Here is a 10505-nt window from a genome sequence, read left to right on the forward strand (position 1 = left end):
GTGTAAAGCAGTGGGAGCCTGAAAGTGTCACCCCACTGTCAAAGGGATGCAATTGGCCCCCATACATACAGCAGATCAGCTAGAGGCCAAAAGGCTAGAGGCACTGCAAACTTTTGGTAGACACAGATTGAATGACCCCACTGGTGACCGGACTAGCCGCAGCTTATTCACCGTGGAGTAGGAGGCTGCGTGTTAAAAACTACAACTGCCCCCCGACATGTTCCGCCAGTGTTCTGGCTTCTTCAGGGGAAATGGGCAGCAATGAATTATGCATAGCTGGCACAGAGCTTCACCACCACCAGCAGCACCACGAAAACGGCCACGTCCCCTGGTTGATGCTCTCCTCACTTTTCTACGGTCACCCACCAAAGCGGCTGACAGATGAACAATTGTATTTCCGTGTTACGGGTGAAAATGAAGTGTATCTCAACCCAAAAAGCGGCTTTAGGTCTCCGACAGAATTAACAGCCAGATGAACTATTGTATTTCCGTGTCATGGAGGCAAAAGATGAGTTTTGAACCTCAAAAAATGGGTTAATGTCACCCACAGAATTAACAGACTGATTACCTCTACTATTACAGAGTGACAGATGCAAAGGAGGTGTTTTGCACCCAAAAAATGGCTATAGGTCACCGACAGAATTAACAGCCAAATTAAAGCCCTAACACAGTCCCTCCCTGCAGCAGCCTCCTGTCCCTGCACCAGTTACAGCACAATGGCGGCGCACCATGTGATCCTGCATTTAACCCTTTTATGACCAAGGGTCATTGATGCCCCAGTGTCCAGGTCAAAATTTACAAATCTGACATGCGTCACTTTATGTGGTAATAGCTTTTGAACACTTTTACTTATCCACGCCATTCTGAGATTGTTTTCTCGTGACACATTGTACTTCATGATAGTCATATATTTGAGTCAATATATTTCACCTTTATTTATGAAAAAATCCCAAATTTACCAAAAATTTTGAAAAATTCACAATTTTCCAAATTTCAATTTCTCTGCTTCTGAAACAGAAAGTGATACCTAATAAAATATTTATTACTTAACATTCCCCATATGTCTACTTTATGTTGGCATCATTTTGGGAATGACATTTTATTTTTTTTAGGACGTTAGAAGGCTTAGAAGTTTAGAAGCAATTCTTACAATTTTTATGAAAATTTCCAAAACCCACTTTTTAAGGACCAGTTCAGGTCTGAAGTCCCTTTGTGGGGCTTACATAGTGGAAACCCCCATAACTGACCCCATTGTAGAAACTACACCCCTCAAGTTACTCAAAACTGATTTTACAAACTTTGTTAACCCTTTAGACGTTCCACAAGAATTAAAGGAAAATGGAGATTAAATTTCTAAATTTCACTTTTTTGGCAGATTTTCCATTTTATAATTTTTTTTTCTTTAACACATTGAGGGTTAACAGCCAAACAAAACTCAATATTTATTACCCTGATTCCGCGGTTTACATAAACACCCCACATGTGGTCGTAAACTGCTGTACGGGCACACGGCAGGGCGCAGAAGGAAAGGAATGCATACGGTTTTTGGAAGGCAGATTTTGCTGGATTGGTTTTCTGAACGCCATATGTTTTTTATTTTTCTGCCGATCGTCTTGTGCAAGGGCTCGTTTTTTGCAGAAAGTGTTGAGGTTTTAATTGGTACCATTTTTGGGTACATAGGATTTTTTGATCATTCATTATTACACTTTATGGGGCAAGGTGACCCAAAAATTGGCTGTTTTGGAACAGTTTTCATTTATTTATTTTTACAGCGTTCATCTGAGGAGTTAGGTCATGTGATAGTTTTATAGAGAAGATCGTTACGGATGTGGCAATACCTAATATGTATACTTTTTCTTATTTATTTAAGTTTTACACAATAATAGCATTTCTGAAACCCAAAAAATGATGTTTTAGTGTCTCTATAGTCTGAGAGCCATAGCTTTTTTATTTTTTGGGCGATTGTCTTAAATAGGGTATCATTTTTTGCAGGACGAGGTGACGGTTTGATTGGTACTATTTTGGGGGTCATAAGCCTTTTTTATCGCTTGCTGTTGCACTTTTTGTGATGTAAGGTGACAAAAATAGCTTTTTTGGCACTGTTTTTTTTATTTTATTTTTATGGTGTTTATCAGACGGGGTCTATCATGTGATATATTTATAGAGACGGTCGTTACAGACGCTGTGACACCTAATATGTGTATTTTATTTTATTTTTAGATTTTTTTTATAGGAAAAGGCAATTTTTTTTTTTAACTTACATTTTTATTTATTTATTTTTACTTTTATTATTTTCACTTTTTTTTATCAGTTCCCTCTTGGATCTTGAAGATCCAGTGGGGCTGATAGTTGTACTATACTTTGCAATGCTCTTGCATTGCAAAGTATAATACTTCCAGATTGCCTGTAGGTGGCAGCACTGGACGCCTTTGCCATGGCAACCGGACGCTTTTGCAAAGCGTCCGGTTGCCATGGCAACCATCGGGTGCTGCAATCACAGCGCTGCAGCCCCGATGGTTGAGAGAGGGAGCTGCCTCCCTCTATTAACCCCATGGATGCCGCAACCGCGGCATCTATGGGGTTACAGGAGAGTGTCAGCATAGAGCTGACACTCTCTGCTGATGGCGGCGGCTCAGTAATGGAACCGCCGCCATCACACAGCAGGGGGATCGGGGGCAGCGGGGATCAGGGGCAGCGCTGGAAAGGGGGGGGATTCGGGGGGTACGGCCGCCAATATTGAGACTGCTGGTATCCAGGGTAACAGGGGGAGGGGATACCACCTTTAACTCACCCTTGGCCCCTTTACCCAACCTTGACCCATAACAAAAGACACGACAACTGTATCACTTTATTGCTGGATGGTGATCGGCCACAGCTTCTTTTTTAAAGCGGCAAACCTTAATAAACCATAATATCGGAACGGTATGCCAAAGGCTGGACTCCCAGCGGGCAGTTACTCCATCTGCTACCACCATATCTCCGCTGTACTCAAATGCCGCCAGCTGTGACTTCTTTTTTTTTTTTTTTTTCACTTTATTGATAAACTCGACCAAAATTCGCAGCTCTCCAAAGCCGTAATCATCGGAGCAATATCCAAAACCGCTGGACTCCCAGCAGGGTCTCTTAAAAATAGAAAAACAAAACAGAATAACCAAGTATCCATAACTGAACAGAACCGCGCACTTCGACCCGCCTCCCAAGAATAACCGCAAAGGGAGGGAGGGAGGGCCAATCTGCTTCCACTTGCAAGAGGAAGTGACCAGGACAGAGAGGAGATATATGTGACCTTCAGGATTTCCTGCACCGCCCCCATCCTGTCTAAGGAGGTTCCCCAGTGATTAACCCTCAATGACCCTAATCTGCAACCTACTTAACCATTACTGAGACGGGGCCAGATTCCTAAATGCCCCTAAGGGGAAAAGGGGGAGGGGGAGGACCATCAGTCCCTAAGCACCCTCCCTATACAGTCAGGCGCTTTCCAGACTGCTGGTATCCAGGGTAACAGGGGGAGGGGATACCACCTTTAACTCACCCTTGGCCCCTTTACCCAACCTTGACCCATAACAAAAGACACGACAACTGTATCACTTTATTGCTGGATGGTGATCGGCCACAGCTTCTTTATTAAAGCGGCAAACCTTAATAAACCATAATATCGGAACGGTATGCCAAAGGCTGGACTCCCAGCGGGCAAGTTAAACCGTAATCATCAGAGCTGTCTGCCAACCGCTGGACTCCCAGCGGGCAGTTACTCCATCTGCTACCACCATATCTCCGCTGTACTCAAATGCCGCCACGGAGGAGGCCCGTTCTCCCAACGGGGCTCCGACCACCACCCAGCATAACCGAGTCTGTTTTAGCTCACGTACAGGCCAGAAAAAGAATTGTCCAAATTAACACCCAAAAGGAAGACACCATCAGGTCCCATTAAAAACCAAGGCCAATAAGGCCCATGATGAGAGCATAGTCCAACCACTTTTCAAATCACTAGTCAGACCACACATGGAGTACTGTGTACAGCTCTGGGCTCAGAGGAGGGCAACTAAAGTAATGACTGGAATGGGGCAACTACAGTACCCTGGAAGATTATCAAAATTAGGGTTATTCACTGTAGAAAAAAGACGACTAAGGCGAGATCTAATAACTGTGTATAAATATATCAGGGGTCAGTACAGAGATCACTCCCCTCATCTATTTATCCCCAGGACTGTGACAAGGGGAACATTCTCTGTGTCTGGAGGTAAGAATGTATTTTCACAACATAGAAGAGGATTATTTACGGTAAGAGCAGTGAGACTATGGGACTCTCTGCCTGAGGAGGTGGATGAGAAAGGGATAATCATATGTCAGGACACATGAGGTCCAGAGCTCTGGAATAGACAACGGGGCATTACCACAGCGCGGGTCACCAGCATCACCGCGCCTCCGGCAGAACTCTATACCAACCACCTCTGGAAGGAGTTATGACCACCAGAATTCCAGGATCCCCGTCCAAAAGACTTCCACCTCTCGAAAAACCAAAGAGCGCCCACCAGCCTCTGTTCCTCTCTCCGCACCGCACAGAAGGTATACGAAAGCCAGCCATCGAACCGCTAAACGCCCCAAATCTGAAAGAAAAAACAATTAGCCCGAGCCACAACACGCAAAAGAGGATCGCACAACTAGACACAGAATAGTTATATTTAATCCAAGAAGTATTTTCTTTTTTGTTATTATTATTATTATTATATATATATATATATTTTTTTTTTTAAAGACCAAGGTAAATTGTCAAACCATAGTGCACTTGGAAAGAGTAAACGGATGGCTCACTGTGATTGACGATGACGCTAGGTGCTCTGGACGAAGAGAGCCACCCCTTGCTCTGGAGAAGGTAAGATACATGCATAAAATTAAAAAGCAACTAACAAAACAATATCCTTAATCGATGAATACTCGATTTTCCTGGAGACCTAGATGTTTCTCACAATTAAAGTCCCAGTGTAATAAGCCCATATCATATGGGTGAGTCCCAGTGGAGATGATAAAAGCTGTGTCCCAGTGGAGTAATCAGAATTGTATCCTCAAAGCTCTATATAGAGAACAGGGTTGTGCCTATCCAGACTGGCATAGATAAATAAATGCAACCAGATTTATTTTATTTTACCGTACCCGAACAAACCAGTCCGGGTACACACCCCCCCGGGCGCCCCGAGCGCCGGCCCAAATCACCCACAAATTGTCAAACCTCCTGGGGGAAACCTAACCTAAAGGGAAAAACAATTGGAGCCCCACCATGTGTGAAGTCATTACAGAATACCAAACGAACCGACCAGCCGGACCAAAACCAGGCGGAGGGGAGGTACCCACCCCTTTCTATTAACTGGATCGACATGTATAGACGGACCCCAATCCCGAGTACTATTACCCCATACAAAAATTCTGGAATAACAACCCCCCGCGCAGTGCGGCCTTGAATGAAGAGACAAACACCTTGGAGAAAATCTCAATCAGCCAGAACAGAAGGCTGAAGGAGACGGGACGTGACTATCCAAACTAAATACTCCCTAACTATACCGGTATCGCCTACCGTACAATGGAATGATACATGCAAATAATGCTTGGAGGGTCACCATGCCGACCTGTGAAGTCCTGTGAAGAGGACCTGTCAGTGTGTCTGACCCGCATCACAACATAGATCCGAACGGGGAATGAAAGGCTGCAGTTTACCAGTGTAACTCCATGAATGGTGTTGTATCAAGGCTCCCCCTGAGCGATGTCTACGAACGGACCTGGTTATCCGCTACTGGCTTACCATCTAGTTATACCTGCGACTACTGATTCCGCCATATCCACTCAACAAGGGGCAGCCCTGCTTCGTACAAACCATGTGGCACCAGTATACTAATACCGCCCTCACGGCAAACAACCCAGCTGGACTAGAAGAAAGTCTCATGAACTGCTAACATCGTGGACATCTCCCCTGGATTCGACCCAACTGGATCCCACCGCACTGTAACTCCTGTAGCACTGGACATGAGGAAAGTGCATCTCCACCAAGCTGCCCGCCTGCACAGACATGCTAGAAGCTCAGCGGCAGTGCCCAGGTATCAACCATACCAACGGAACCTTGTGCCGGTGACCCGTACCGTAGACTGCAGAAAGAGAAAACCGTAATTGCGGCTGTGATGATATGAACTCACAACCATTTACATTAAAGGAAGGTCCATAGCCACGAGCTATAGAGCTGAATGCTAGAGGGATTACTACTACTGCGCCTCACCTCCGTATATCTGTACTAACCGTGTCCTGTATGTCATTGTTGAAAGGCCAAATAAAACGCTTATATATATATATATATTTTTTTTTATATACACACGGCCTAGTGCCCGCAGATAGGAGCATAACAGGCAGTACTACTTTTTATTTTATTTATTTATTTATTTATTTTAAATACTACACTCCATGCTGAAAGGGAAATTGGGAGAACACCCGACAGGACTGATCTATCCTGAAAAACATCCGCAAAAAAGGCCAGCCAATAAACAAGACACAAGATAGAAGCAAGGCTTCTCATGCAGGAGAATATAAACATACATACATAATAAATATATACATCGATCAAACCTGTTTATTTATTTATATCTGTATTTATTCTTTTTTTTTTTAATTTATTTATTTTTTTTATACCTTTATCGTAATATATATATTCCATATTTTTTTTTTTTATCCATAAAATTACATTGTTAAATCATTTATTATTAGTATCATTTCATTCTTTTTAATCCCGTTTTATAAAAAAAAAATTTTTTTTTATATATATAATACCTAAATATATATATATACTCAATACCCTTTGTTATTCATTTGTATATTTTAATGCCTATAATATATTAATTTGGTTAGTAATTTTTTTTTTTTTTTTTTAAACGTATAGACAGAAAAAACCTCCATATATGCTAATTTAGATATCCCGTTGCTCAGGGCTGAACCTGAGTTGCCCAATTTCCAGGAAAATATGTGCGGGTAACCTACAGGCTCTGTAAATCCACCCTGAAGCCATTAAGCAACCATCGAGATTGTTTTTTTTTTGTATTTTAAATTTTTTATTTATTAAGTCAGGGACACCGCCTCTACCATGGATTCTAACTCTGCACAAGAACCATCCTCCCCGCAGTACTCACCAGTCACAGAGAGGGACGGAACCTCCAAAGGAGCGGGTACGGGCTGCAGCGACCAGGCCGAGCCCTGGAGTGACGGTCAGGCAACAGCCTCGATACGGTGATTGTATAACCAGACTCCTCCGATGCGCCTGACATCCGTCCTAAAGACGATGATAAGCGCCACCTGAGGATCTGGAGCGCCCATTTCTCCCTGAAACCCAGGAACGGCGACAGGACTGGCGCATGTGGAATCCATTACGGCCATGCCTCCAGGCAACCTAAGGGAAGAAAAAACTGCACCTGTGCCTGAGTGAAGGGGAGGAAGGAGGGGGGGAGGGTGTCGCCATAATGGCTACAAATAAGACCCAGAGAGTCTCATTGTACGGAAGGGGCTCTGATCGCAAAGCTGGGACAGTAGGAATACCCCTTAGAAGCCATAGGCACAGGTGCACCGCAATCGGACATGGCAAGCACGAGGGGTTAATCTATAATACTGGACAGGAGACTGGGGGAAGCTAAAACAAGCAGCACATATGAAAACTCGCCTGCCCAGTGGTGCCCAGTACGGGACCCGGTAAACGCTGCAGGGGGAGGGGGGCGGGGGTTAGGCGAAGCGACCTAGCTTGCGCCATGGGAGCTAAAGGAGGCCGTCCAAAGCAGCAGGGGGAGGGGTGAGGACCCCATATTGCCCTACATTACCGGGGAGACCAACAATCCCGCCCGGCTTGCTTAGCCCTAACGCCATGGAACAGAAGCTGGGAAAGGGGGGGGGCATTGACACAGCGCAGCACCACAGACATCACAGGATGGGTCAAAAGAAACGGCGCACACACGCGGGAAGCTGGGGGATAATAAAAGTCGGGGGGGGGGGTTAAGAGGAACGGCGAGCAGACCGCCGGACCTTCGCTGAAGCGCTGGAGCTGCATGTATACCGCAGCAGCAGCTGCACAAAGCCCCAGAAGCAGGCACAGGGGAGGAGGATGGCAGAGCACAGCTAACCCTCCTCATGTAACTCACCAGGGAGCAGCCAAAGGGCAGAACCACCTGTGGACTCCTGGTGTGGACAGAGCAAAGGGGTATGTCCATACCAATCTGCTTCCACTTGCAAGAGGACGTGAGCAGGACATAGAGGAGGTATATGTGACCTTCAGGATTTCCTGCACCGCCCTCATCCTGTCTAAGGAGGATCCCCAGGGATTAACCCTCAATGACCCTAATCTGCAACCTACTTAACCATTACTGAGACGGGGCCAGATTCCTAAATGCCCCTTAGGGGAAAAGGGGGAGGGGGAGGACCATCAGTCCCTAAGCACCCTCCCTATACAGTCAGGCGCTTTCCAGGGAGGCTGGGGCAGTAGGGGCGGGTGAGACTGAATGCATGGGGCGGGGAGGGGGCGGACCGCATCAGGGCAGCTGCCTTTAGGAGATGAGCTGCAGGCGGACACAAGGGAGGGCACAGCCACAGATTGGGGGCACAGATTGGGGTCACAGATCGGGGGGGGGGATTACGAGGACCCTACCTGATTTCATGCTCTGATCTGCAGAGCGCAGATCAGAGCATGAAATCGGCATTTTTTTCACTGCCGCGATCCGATTGGTTAGTCTGCACAGACTAACCAATCGGATCGATTATCGGCAAGGGGCCACTCTGATTGGTCCCTTGCCGGCATTACTGCACTGTATGCTGTCCGTGACAGCAGCAGGGCAGGGGCAGAAGCTTTAATCCAAGCGCTTTCCAGCGCTTGGATTAAAGAGCTGGCTTGACGTCTATATACGTGGTAGCTGCACGGGGTATGTGCAGCTATCACGTATATATACAGATTGCGGTCGGGAAGGGGTTAATCAGGGCGGGTCACGTGCTGTGCCGGCCAGTACATGACTGTGATGGCTTCAAAATGCCCACAGCTTAAAAGCGTGCTGATTGTCTGCGCTGCATCCTTTCAACAAGCTTTATTTGTGTTAGGCGCTTACAATAGTACAGTGAGAAACCCTAGGAAACAGGGGAATAAACGCAGTCGGTTGTGGTGTGCCGAAACCGAGGATGAGGTAGGCCTGAGAAAGAAGAGGGCAAAATTGAAGTGAACAAGTTTATTTGTAGACAATCAATACACGCATTTTTCAACCAGACATGTTTTTGAAAGCATCCCTTAGCTCCTGAACTGGGTTGGGTATGTATCGAGAGTAAGCGGACGATTTCCAGCGCCCCAATGTTTTGATGATATGAGTTGGGATGTTGGCGCTGGAGGCTGAAGATGCGGCTCCTATACGAAAGGAGTGCCCTGAGTAGTTGGCTGCGTTGAGGCCCAGTTGTGTGAGGGAAGACCTGACATAAGCCATAAAGGTGGTGGTGGTGAGTACAGAACCTTGCAGCTGTAGTAATGGTTGTGAAGGTAGAAAATTATGACGCTGCATGTAGGCATCAAAAACCTTGACTGGACACCATCTGTTATGCGTGGGGTAGTACGGAATGCTGATGGGTATGTGCTGACTGTTTTTGGAGTGAGGTAAGGTCAGGATGTAATGATCCATGTGTTTTGACATGTGTCGGGTGAATCGGTAGCAATTTGAAGGCGTTGGTGATGTCGGTCTTACTGAGCCAAGCTCCAACCCCTGCTTGTATGATGGCGGTAATGGCGTGGTCTATGGTGGTGTACTGCAGGGAGAACTCCTCAGAGGGAATGAGGGAGTTGAGACTGGGGTTGGCCAAAGAGTGGGGTGCCGACAAGTCGATGATGAGTCTTTGTTTCTGGGATGACTTCCCTGTGACGATACCAATGGGGTTGGTGCGCCATTCGGTGAATGGGGGAGTTTTGAAAGGCCCTAAAACAAAGCCCTCGGTTACTTCTTGGGCTATGAGGGTGTCGACCGCAGTGGGGTTGTGTTGGGTGGATTGAAGATTGGGACATTCTAGGGTGCCGGTTGGTATGTGTAGGATACCTGTATGGAAGCCTTCTGTTAAACCAGAGATGAGAAAATCTGTGAGATGTCTGGATGGGTGCTGGGACATGAATGCAGTGAAAGCTGGCATATTGATGGTCGTTAGATAAGGCTTTGAATACATTTTATTTGGACACATGGTCTTGGCATGTGCCCTGAAACATTTCGTACATATATGCAGTAGTCTACACCCGTTGTAGTTGCAGGACCCTTCATTGAAATTGTTGCATATCTGGGATTTGCCCAGAAACTTGATTGGGCGTCCCAGTTTGTCCCGAGATGACTTGTCCGGAACCCCAGAGGGACCGGCTCCTTGCGTGAGGCCATGTCTGTCTGCCATGTTGGGACAGAAATTCGTGGTGTGGGCTGTGGAGGAGCAGTATGCACAGGCCGGTGTTCTTAGACCTGCGAAGTGTCTGCAAAAAA

This window comes from Bufo bufo, chromosome 5, assembly GCF_905171765.1.
Source record: "Bufo bufo chromosome 5, aBufBuf1.1, whole genome shotgun sequence".
In the NCBI taxonomy this organism is placed as follows: domain Eukaryota; kingdom Metazoa; phylum Chordata; class Amphibia; order Anura; family Bufonidae; genus Bufo; species Bufo bufo.